The 9,241-nt window shown below is 54.8% G+C and overlaps 1 long non-coding RNA gene across 1 annotated transcript; it reads right to left on the bottom strand.

Annotated features, from left to right (window-relative positions):
* Nucleotides 1-4,421: 4,421 nt before the first annotated feature.
* LOC123579629 lies at nucleotides 4,422-5,805 on the bottom strand. The gene is made up of 3 exons (XR_006702861.1): nucleotides 5,794-5,805; nucleotides 5,188-5,392; nucleotides 4,422-5,069 (listed from the first exon to the last, which is right to left on the bottom strand). It is a non-coding gene; the product is annotated as an uncharacterized LOC123579629 (long non-coding RNA).
* Nucleotides 5,806-9,241: the final 3,436 nt, after the last annotated feature.

Here is a 9,241-nt window from a genome sequence, read left to right as displayed (position 1 = left end):
CCTCATGTTTGCCATTTGGGAGGCCCTGGTAGGGAGGAGGGGCTGGGCGGCGTGGGAGAGGAGCCTTCCGGGGGTGCGGGGAGGGGGACAGCAGCATCGCCCAGGCCCGAGAAGAGAGGAGGCCGGATGAGCAGTGTGGAGAGAGGGCAGAGGAGGCTGGAGGTGGGCAGGAAGGGGCCTGAGGCCACGGTCAGGAATTCCAAGGGTGACAACGGGGAGACACTCTGAGGGTGACACAGCCGGGGGTGGAGGGGTCAGGTGGGTACCGTTGAAGTCCACGTGGCCCTGGGAGAGAAGGGATAGAAGACAACCGAGCCAGATGGGACAGCATGTGACCCAGGGGCCTGTTCCATTGTGTCACCTGCCCCCTCCCTCTGAACCCCCAGATGCTCCTCCCCAGCAGGTGGCCAATGCATCCTTCTGAGGCTGAGCTTGAGGGTCAAGTGGAGACTTTGAGTCTCCATCTGCTGAACCCACATGCCAGTCTCTAGGCAGGCACCCCGGAGCCAGCTCAGGGAAAGGGGTGCAGCGACGGTCAGCGACAGCCCCACCTGTCCCCTGTGAGGTGCCCGGGATTGGATTTCTGAAGCCTCGCCAGCCCTGAGAACCGCCCTGCTCCCCGGGGCCAGGGACCCTCTCCACCCACCTGCCGCTGCTGCTGGGATCGAATCCATTGACTCCCTGTCTCTCAGCCCCTTCCCTGAAACGCGAAAGATGTGATGATTTCAATGATTTACTTATTTCAGTCAACAGGGTCGTGTTAGAAGTGATTTCCCTTCATAATTCAGGCTCTCTAAAGAACAATGGAAATACTATAAGACGGATTGAGCCACTGTAGAGAGGAGGCCCAAAGCACAGGGCTGGGGTCTCTAAATTACCTACCCAGCCAGGTGGTTCTCTAGGGCACAGGCCAGGCCTCCTGGATTCAGCTGTAGGTGGGGAGTATTGATAGAGAATCTTTACCACACGGAGTCGCATTGAAAACAAAGTGGCCCTGACCTTCCGGGAGGCCACGGTCTAGGGCTGGGGGCTGGGGCGTATAGAGCAAGGCCTCACAGCACTGCAGCATGATTTTGGCTTCATAGAAAGAGGACTAGACGATGTTAGGAGCAGAGTGGAGGTGAGTGAGGGAGGTGAATGCACACCAGACAGAAGTTATTTGATGCTTAAATATAATTTACAAATCCCTCCTTTTTTTTATGTGCTGTTTTTTTTTTTTTTTGTGGGGGGGGGGCGTGTACAAAGGAAGCCCTCACGGAATTAAAACAAAAGATTTTTGCGGGCTATACTCTGATCATAATCTAATGACATTAAAACAAATAATAAAGAGATATCCACGCTGGAAATACTCTGTATCCTGGCTGTAGCAATGCTTACCCTGGTGGACACGTTGGTCAAAGCTCGCTGGGCTGGGCACTGAAGACGGGGGCATTGTACTGGAAGGCTTCCTTTCCCAAATAACTCCCGGATCAAAGCAGAAATCAAAACGAAAATGATATTTGTAGAAAACGGTGAAAGGGAGAAGAGTTCGTATCTGAACCGGGGACATAGCTAAGCTGGACTTGGAAGAAAGCTCTTTAAAAATGGCAGGGAGGGCGCCTGGGTGGCTCAGTCGGTTAAGTGTCTGACTTCGGCTCAGGTCATGATCTTGCTGTGGGTTCGAGCCCCGCGTCGGGCTCTGTGCTGACAGCTTGGAGCCTGGAGCCTGCTTTGGATTCTGTGTCTCCCTCTCTCTCTGCCCCTCCCCTGCTCGCACTCTGTCTCTCTCTCTCTCTCAAAAAATAAATAAACATAAAAAAGTTTTTTAAGAAATCATAAAAATAGGGGGGAAAGAGGAACAAAATAAACCAGGACAAAGCAGGGAGAGGGAACTAATAAGGATAAGGGCCCAAATCCAAAACGCACATGGTCAGCGTCTAGAAGATGAGTTTTCAGAGGAGCTAGGGAAGTAGGAATGCAGGTTAGGAAATGCAGTTTTCCACTTCAGGAGCCGGAAGGTTCTTGTGCAGGAGAGCGGTGCGCCGGGAGCTGGGTGCGGTGGCTCTGACCCCAGCATGGCGAGCAGCTAGAGGCAGGCAAACTAGGGGCTGACCTCCTCCTCCGCCTGGGCTCTAAGTATTTCCTCAACTTTTCTAACCCATCCCAGAGGGTTTGGGTGCTAGCTCCGCCCTGCCTCTGGGATACGCAGGCCGGGGATGAGAGCTTGAGAGGGCGGACGCGTCTCCTTAAAGTCCCATCCCAACCAAAGACATCCGAGGTCTGGTAGGGCCCGTGATGAGCTTGTACGCCGTCTGGAGTGGTTGGGACAAGACTCTCCGGATTCCCCATGATGGGAAGGAGCAAGGAGAGCGTTGGCCACGGGGAACTCCGGCATGGGAGATGCCAGCCCAGCCAGGTCCTTGGAAGACCCTGCCGGTCCAGCTGCCCTAACTGGGATGTGACAAGGTGGCTGAAGGCAGGAGGTGAGCCCAGAACTAGAGCTTGGAGAAGCAAGGGCCAGAGAGGATCCCCTAGAGAAAGGGGACCGGGGGCCCCTGGCAGGTGGTGGCTCACCTATAAAAAATGTCTTTGTAGGGGCGCCTGGGTGGCGCCGTCGGTTAAGCGTCCGACTTCAGCCAGGTCACGATCTCGCGGTCCGTGAGTTCGAGCCCTGCGTCGGGCTCTGGGCTGATGGCTCAGAGCCTGGAGCCTGTTTCCGATTCTGTGTCTCCCCCTCTTTCTCTGCCCCTCCTCCGTTCATGCTCTGTCTCTCTCTGTCCCAAAAATAAATAAATGTTGAAAAAAAAAAAATGTCTTTGTCTTCCTCAGTCCAAATCCCCCTGGGAGTAAAAATATATTAAAACCTTTTTACTTTTATTTTTATTTTATTTTACATTTATTTATTTTGGAGAGGGGAGGGGCAGAGAGAGAGGGGGACACAGAATCGGAAGCAGGCTCCAGGCTCCGAGCTGTCGGCACAGAGCCCGACGTGGGGCTCGAACCCGCGAACCGTGAGATCACGACCTGAGCCAAAGTCGGACGCTCAACCGACTGAGCCACCCAGGCGCCCCTGGAGTAAAAATATATTGGAGTATAACCTCCATAAGAAAAGGGCCCAGATCACAAACGCAAACTGGATGAACCATCGCAAGGTGACGAATGCACACCAGTACCCAGCTCCAGATGGAGACACGGCATGGCCAGTAAACCCAGGTCGTATGCATATACTCTCCGAGCGGCACCTTAATCCTCTGGACCCCAGAGAGCCTCGGCCCCTCCCAGCCGTTCTGCTTGGGTGTTCAAGGTGTAGTTTTACACACTGTATTTCCTGAAAGGAGAACTTTTTTTAATTGCTTCTTATTGTTTTTATTATTTCAGAGAGAGAGCATGAGCGGGGGAGAGGGACAGAGGGAGAGAGCCAGAGAGAGAGGGAGAGAATCTCATCTCAAACAGGCTCCACACTACCACGGGGCCCGCCGCAGGGTTCGATCCCACGACCCTGGGATCATGACCTGAGCCAAAATCAAGAGTTGGGCGCTCAACCGCCTGAGCCACCCAGGTGCCCTGTGTTTTTAGGTTTTAATTTCATCTTGATTCTACCCAGCTGGGCAGCAAATACTCCAAACCACGGAATGTGGTGCAGGAAATCTGGAAGGGACGGACTTACTTGTTTTAACCACCGGAGGAAAAGCCACCCGGGAAGTTGGCCGGAGCAGGCAGGAGCTCAGCTCTCGTGAGCGAGAGGGCCAGGCGGCCAACAGTGGGGACGTAGGACACACACGACACCCCGGGATGGCCGCTGTGGCCTGAGTGCTGCTTCCTGGAAGGCACGAACTGGCTAGGACTCGCGGGAGGGTGTCATCAGGGCTCAAGGGACAGGTCTGAGCTGGCCCTACAGTTCACGTGTCAGAGAAGCTCCCACCACAAGAGCAAGTAAGCTCCAGTCCCCGTTGTCCCAGCTTCCCCGCTCCGCCCCCGGTGCACTTTGCCCCAGTAAGGAAATACATTATGGTTTCTGAAGGCAATTGCTTTGTCTTCCTCCCCTGTGAACAGCCGAGCAAAGAATTAATTTGGAGTTTTGCAACGTCGGGGCCTCTCTCATTAGATTACTCCCACTGTCTCTTGGGAGCCCTGGTAACTTGCTTTAATGACCTCGCATCCTTGAAAACTGCTTCATGTGTCTCCCTGCACCAGCAAATCTTCAATCTGTTGGCCGCCCGAGGTTCCTTGTCCTTGGCCCGCGCCCCGAGGCCTCGTTCCCTCCCCGTCCCTGTCCTCGACCCTGTTCTCGGCTCCCCATCTTCCCCCACCCCTAGCCGTATCTTCTGTTGTCTCTGCACCCCTTTGCTCGCCGAATCTCCGTGTTCTCTTCTCCTACTAAAAATTCTACCCAACCATACTGGTTTGAACAAAGAAACAAACAAACAACAACAACACGGAAACGACGATGATCCCTATGTTTTTATCAAAAGTCACTGCCCGAGGGTTTACGTTTGGTGGGATGGGAGGGGCAGGCAGTGAGGGAGGGCGGGGCCCGCCGTGGCCTGTGCAGTTGAAGTAAGGGTGCTTAGCCACTTCCTTCTCAGCAACAAACGTGGAAGAAGGGGACCTTTCCCTCCTTACTGCGGCCCCCTGGTTACACGTGATGCCAGGAGAGAAGTGCACACACCCTCTTAGTCTGCAGAACTCAGGTAAAGCAAGAAGTTTGTTCACTTCAAAGTGAAGACAAATTTCTATATGAAGAACGCCGCCGTGGGATGGATTGTACTGCGTCCCGAACCCCCAGAGACTCCGACTCATGCGAACGTCTGTTTTGCTCCCCCGGGTCTCTGGCCTCCTTGTATTCAAAGCTGCAGGAAAGCCAACGGGCAACAGCGTTGGGACTCGGGAAGGGCAAAGCTCAAGGTGACCTTGGGAATCAAGCTCTGAAAAGCCCCGCCCCCCTCCTGGGTCAGGCCTGGGGCCGAGGCTGGGACAGAAGATGGAATCTTGTCTTGCCAGGCTCAGCAGGGAGGTGGGCTGAACGTTTCCAGATTGTTGCAGGAGGCGGTACGTGCTTGATCACAGGCTCGGCGGGTTTGGCACAAGGGCTACGTTCAGAGATACAGGAAGGTAAACCAAGTTAGGGCCATGTATCGGTCACCTGTTGCCGTGTAACAAATACCTACTCCCACCCCACCCCAAGTTTAGTAGCTTCAAGCAACACACATCTGCTACCTCGCACGGTTTCTGAGGGTCAGGATTCTGGGAGCAGCTAGCTGGGGTTTCTGGCTCAGGATCTCCAGGAGGCTGCGGGGAAGTCGTGCCCTGGGGCTGCAGTCTTCAAAGGCTGGCAGGAGTTGGAGAAGACTCACTCACGTGGCTGTCGGCAGAGGCTTCACTCCTTCACCACACGGGCCTCTGTGCCACGTGGCTTCAGAGAGAGACAGGTGGAGAGACAGAGACACAGAGAGACAGGGAGAGAAGCTGAAGCCTTTAATCACCTAATGTTGGAAGTGACACTTGGTCATACACACCAAATATGGGAGGGGATAGCAGAGTGTCAGGAGCGGGGGGTGGGGGTGGGGGGGGTGGGGGAACGTTGGAAGCTAGTACCACAGGCTGGACGTCTCTCTCTTGTTCAGGAAGTATTTATTAAGCCCCCTGCCAGGAGCCAAGCAGCACTGTGCTCTCTGGGGATTCAACAGGAAACAAAACAGACAAGGTCTCTGCCTCAGGGAGTTTGCGTTTTAGAAGAGAGGCAGATAAGATACAAATAAATACGAGCCCCAGCCGTCCAGGACCTGTGGGGCAAGAGGAGGGACAGCCGCGTACCTGGACATCGGGTTGAACTGCAGCCGGGGCCGCGGGCCCGGCGGGAGCTGTGGGTGTTGAGGATTGCCACAGCCCAGCACGGAGGAGGCGAGACATCCACGTCCCAGCTCTCTCTGATCCTGTCCTCAACTTCCGGCCAGTGCTCACCGGGCAGAATCCAGGGGGAGCTGAGGACAGGGAGCCTGTGTGAGGTCGGCGTCCCGGGGCACAGAGCAAGTGGAGAAGGGCGGAGGACCGGCGTGGCCAAGCGGGAATGTCATTGGCATGCGGGATAAAAGGAGAGTGAATGAGCGAGGGGGACATCCCAGGCAATCAGAGAAAGCCACTCTGTGAAGTCACAGCTGAGCTAAGACACAGGGAACAGGGACATCTGGGGGACGTCCCAGTGAGGGCACCTGAGGGCGTGTGAATGTATGCAAGGGAGCAGGTGCTCCTGAGAGGAGTGAGCGTGAGAAGCGAGGCCAGGGATAAAGTCAGAAAGTTAGGAAGATTCTGGACCAAGAGCAGGGCCCTGTGGGCCATGGTGAGGAGCTTGGGTTTGCCTCAGGGGTGGCTGGAGCCACTGGGGAGGGACGCGGTCCAGCGAAGGTTTGAAAGGGTCCATGTGGCTGCCATGTGCCATGTGGCCTGTAGTGGGCGAGATGGAGACAGGGGGCCGGTGAGGGGGTTCCACACAATCCCGGGGAGAGAGGAGGTCCCCAGGTCCAGGGTGGGACTGCGGAGGTGGAAGGAGAGGTCGGGTTGAGGATGTATTTTGAAAGGAGAGCGGGTTGGATTTGTTGATCAGTTGAAAATGACGAGAAAGGGAGAAAGGAGTCAAGAACAAATCCAAGGTCATGCTGCATAGATCCTGCGAAGATGTGCTCAGAACACTAGAATTTATTAACTATGATTTACAATTAAGACTACATTGGCGGAGGGGCGCCTGGGTGGCTCAGTGGGTTGAGCGACCGACTTCGGCTCAGGTCACGATCTCGCGGTCCGTGAGTTCGAACCCCGCGTCGGGCTCTGTGCTGACAGCTCAGAGCCTGGAGCCTGCTTTGGATTCTGTGTCTCCCTCTCTCTCTCTACACCTCCCCAGCTTGTGCCCTGTCTCTCTCTCTCTCTCAAAAATAAAATAAAATAAACGTAAAAGAGTACGTTGGTGGATACTCTAAGGCGTTCTTTAGAATGTTCTAATGTGGAAAACAAAGTTCAGCAAGGTGGGAGCTCTGAGGCTCACCCCTCGACACATAAAATGTGTACTTTAATATGCAACATGTATCATTAAAGCTGTCCCATGGTGATTTGTGTGGTGGGAAATGACCGGACCGTCTGCTGCAAACCTGAAGAGTGTCCGTGCCAGCGGGGGCGATGGGATGTTAACACAGGAAGGTGCAGCGCATTGGGCTGAGTGAACCACGTGGTCATGTGGTGCCCCCCCCCCCCCCGCCCTGTAAACAATGGGAGGAGGAGTCTCGGGTCCCCCCCAGCTCCGTGCTGGGTGCAATGACAGCATCCAGACCACTTTGGGCTCCCTGGGGAAGTGGGGCCACACTGGGCAGAGTGGCTCAGGTGTGCCTGTCCCGGGGAGCATGCAGCCGAGCCATGCATGAGAGAAGGGAGGTCAAAAGATGGCTTGTGGGGAGCCGACAGGTGGCCTGGGCTGGGTGGGCAAGATGGGAGGTCGAGGGAGGGGATCCTGGACAAAGGGCCAGGAAGACTTGAGGGTCTAGAGCCCCTTTTATCCATTAAGGCCCCTTGGCTGCCGTGACAGACGCCTAACTCAACACAGAGAGGTAGGGGCGGCCCTGTGGGGTGTCCTTAGGCCCAGGGAGGGCTGTGACCAGGCACGGAAAGGGCCCTTCCGCAGCCGGAGCTGTGGGGTAGCCTGGTCCAGGTGTTGCCTTTGGAATTCATGACACAAGCACCCTCTGTCTTTGGACTTGAAGGACAAGGAACCGCAGAGCCCTCATAACCTCCTCATGTCGCACACGAGGATCGGGAGGCCCAGGAGGCCATTCGGGGTGCCCAAAGTCACGGGGTCAGCAAGTGGCAGAGGGAGGGTGTGCCTGCAAGCCCACAGACACCCAGACTTGGGATTTTTCTACTGCAACAGCCTTTCCCTAACTTCAGGCATCCCCGAGCTACTTTCGTGACCGTTATCATTTGCCTTATACTATCTCTTCTGTTAATTAAAATTTTCCTTTAAATCTACTTACTTGAATTTTCTTCTTTCTTTCTTTCTCTCTCTCTCTCTTTCTTTCTTTCTTTCTCTCTTTCTTTCTTTCTTTCTTTCTTTCTTTCTTTCTTGCTTTCTTTCTTTTCTCTTTCTTTCAAGAGAGAGAGAGCACGAGCAGGGGAGGGGCAGAAGGAGAGAGAGAATCCTAAGCAGCCTCCATGCCCAGTGCAGAGTTTCACAGCAGGGCTCCGTGAGATCACGCCCTGAGCTGAAATCATGAGTCAGATGCTTAACTGACTGAGCCACCCAGGCACCCCTATTTACTTGAGCTTTCTATTCATCAGTGTATGGCTAGTTTTATTTTGGGCCGATGCGCATCAAATACTCTTTGCTCTGAGAATAAGCAACATTCATCTGAGAAGGATCCAGATAGTCTTTGGAGGTGGATATGCTGCGTTTTGGGAAACCCTGTATCATCATCAGGGTGCTTTTCTCGCAGGAGGATAATGCAAACTGAATATGCTCAGGTCTGAGAGGTTGGGTGGGGGCGGGGGGGGGGACTGGATGGGGAGGGCTTTTCCTCTGAGGGAGTTGGGAGCCCTGGAAGTGTGGATAAAGGTAGGAGGTCGTGATCGGACCGAAGTCCTGGCAGGATCCCTCCCACGGCAGCGGGGAGGATAGACGATAGAGGCAAAGTCACAAGCAGGGAGGCCTGGTAGCCTGTGCTGGTCCGAGCCAGATGCTGTTCATGGAGGTGGTGAGAGCAGGTCTATGCATATTTTGTAGGCTATGATTTTCACCTTGTCCCATGTCCTCAGTCACAGACGCCCATTCTCAGAGCCTAAGTGAGTTTGGGGGTTGGGGACCATTGGGCCCCTGTGGGTGGCGGGTCAGGGTGTTGGTAGCCCCTCCACCCCAGGGCAGACCATGGGGCCAGGCACCCACTGGGCATAGTCCCCAGGGCACAGGGCAGGTGTGTGTGTGTGTTTGGTGGGGGGGGGGGGGGGACAGAGAGATCCTAGAGCCTGAATTGCTGGGCTTTTCCCCACTGCCCGGTTTAAACTTGCTGTGGTAGATTCCCTTTTTAAGTCGGTGGAAGATTGATGATTTCATTATCTGTGGCACTCGGCAATAAATCTGGGAGTTTTCGGCTAAAGCGAGCACTTTCCCCGAGTTGCATTTCGGGCGCACTGTTATTCATCACGTCCAATCACTCGTTCACCTTGGTGAGCCCTGGCCTGGGGGGGCGAGGGGCGGCTCCTCCCAGACCTGACAACTTTTACTCCT

This window comes from Leopardus geoffroyi, chromosome A3, assembly GCF_018350155.1.
Source record: "Leopardus geoffroyi isolate Oge1 chromosome A3, O.geoffroyi_Oge1_pat1.0, whole genome shotgun sequence".
Taxonomy (NCBI): Eukaryota; Metazoa; Chordata; class Mammalia; order Carnivora; family Felidae; genus Leopardus; species Leopardus geoffroyi.
This window is presented reverse-complemented; position numbering and strand designations above follow the sequence as displayed.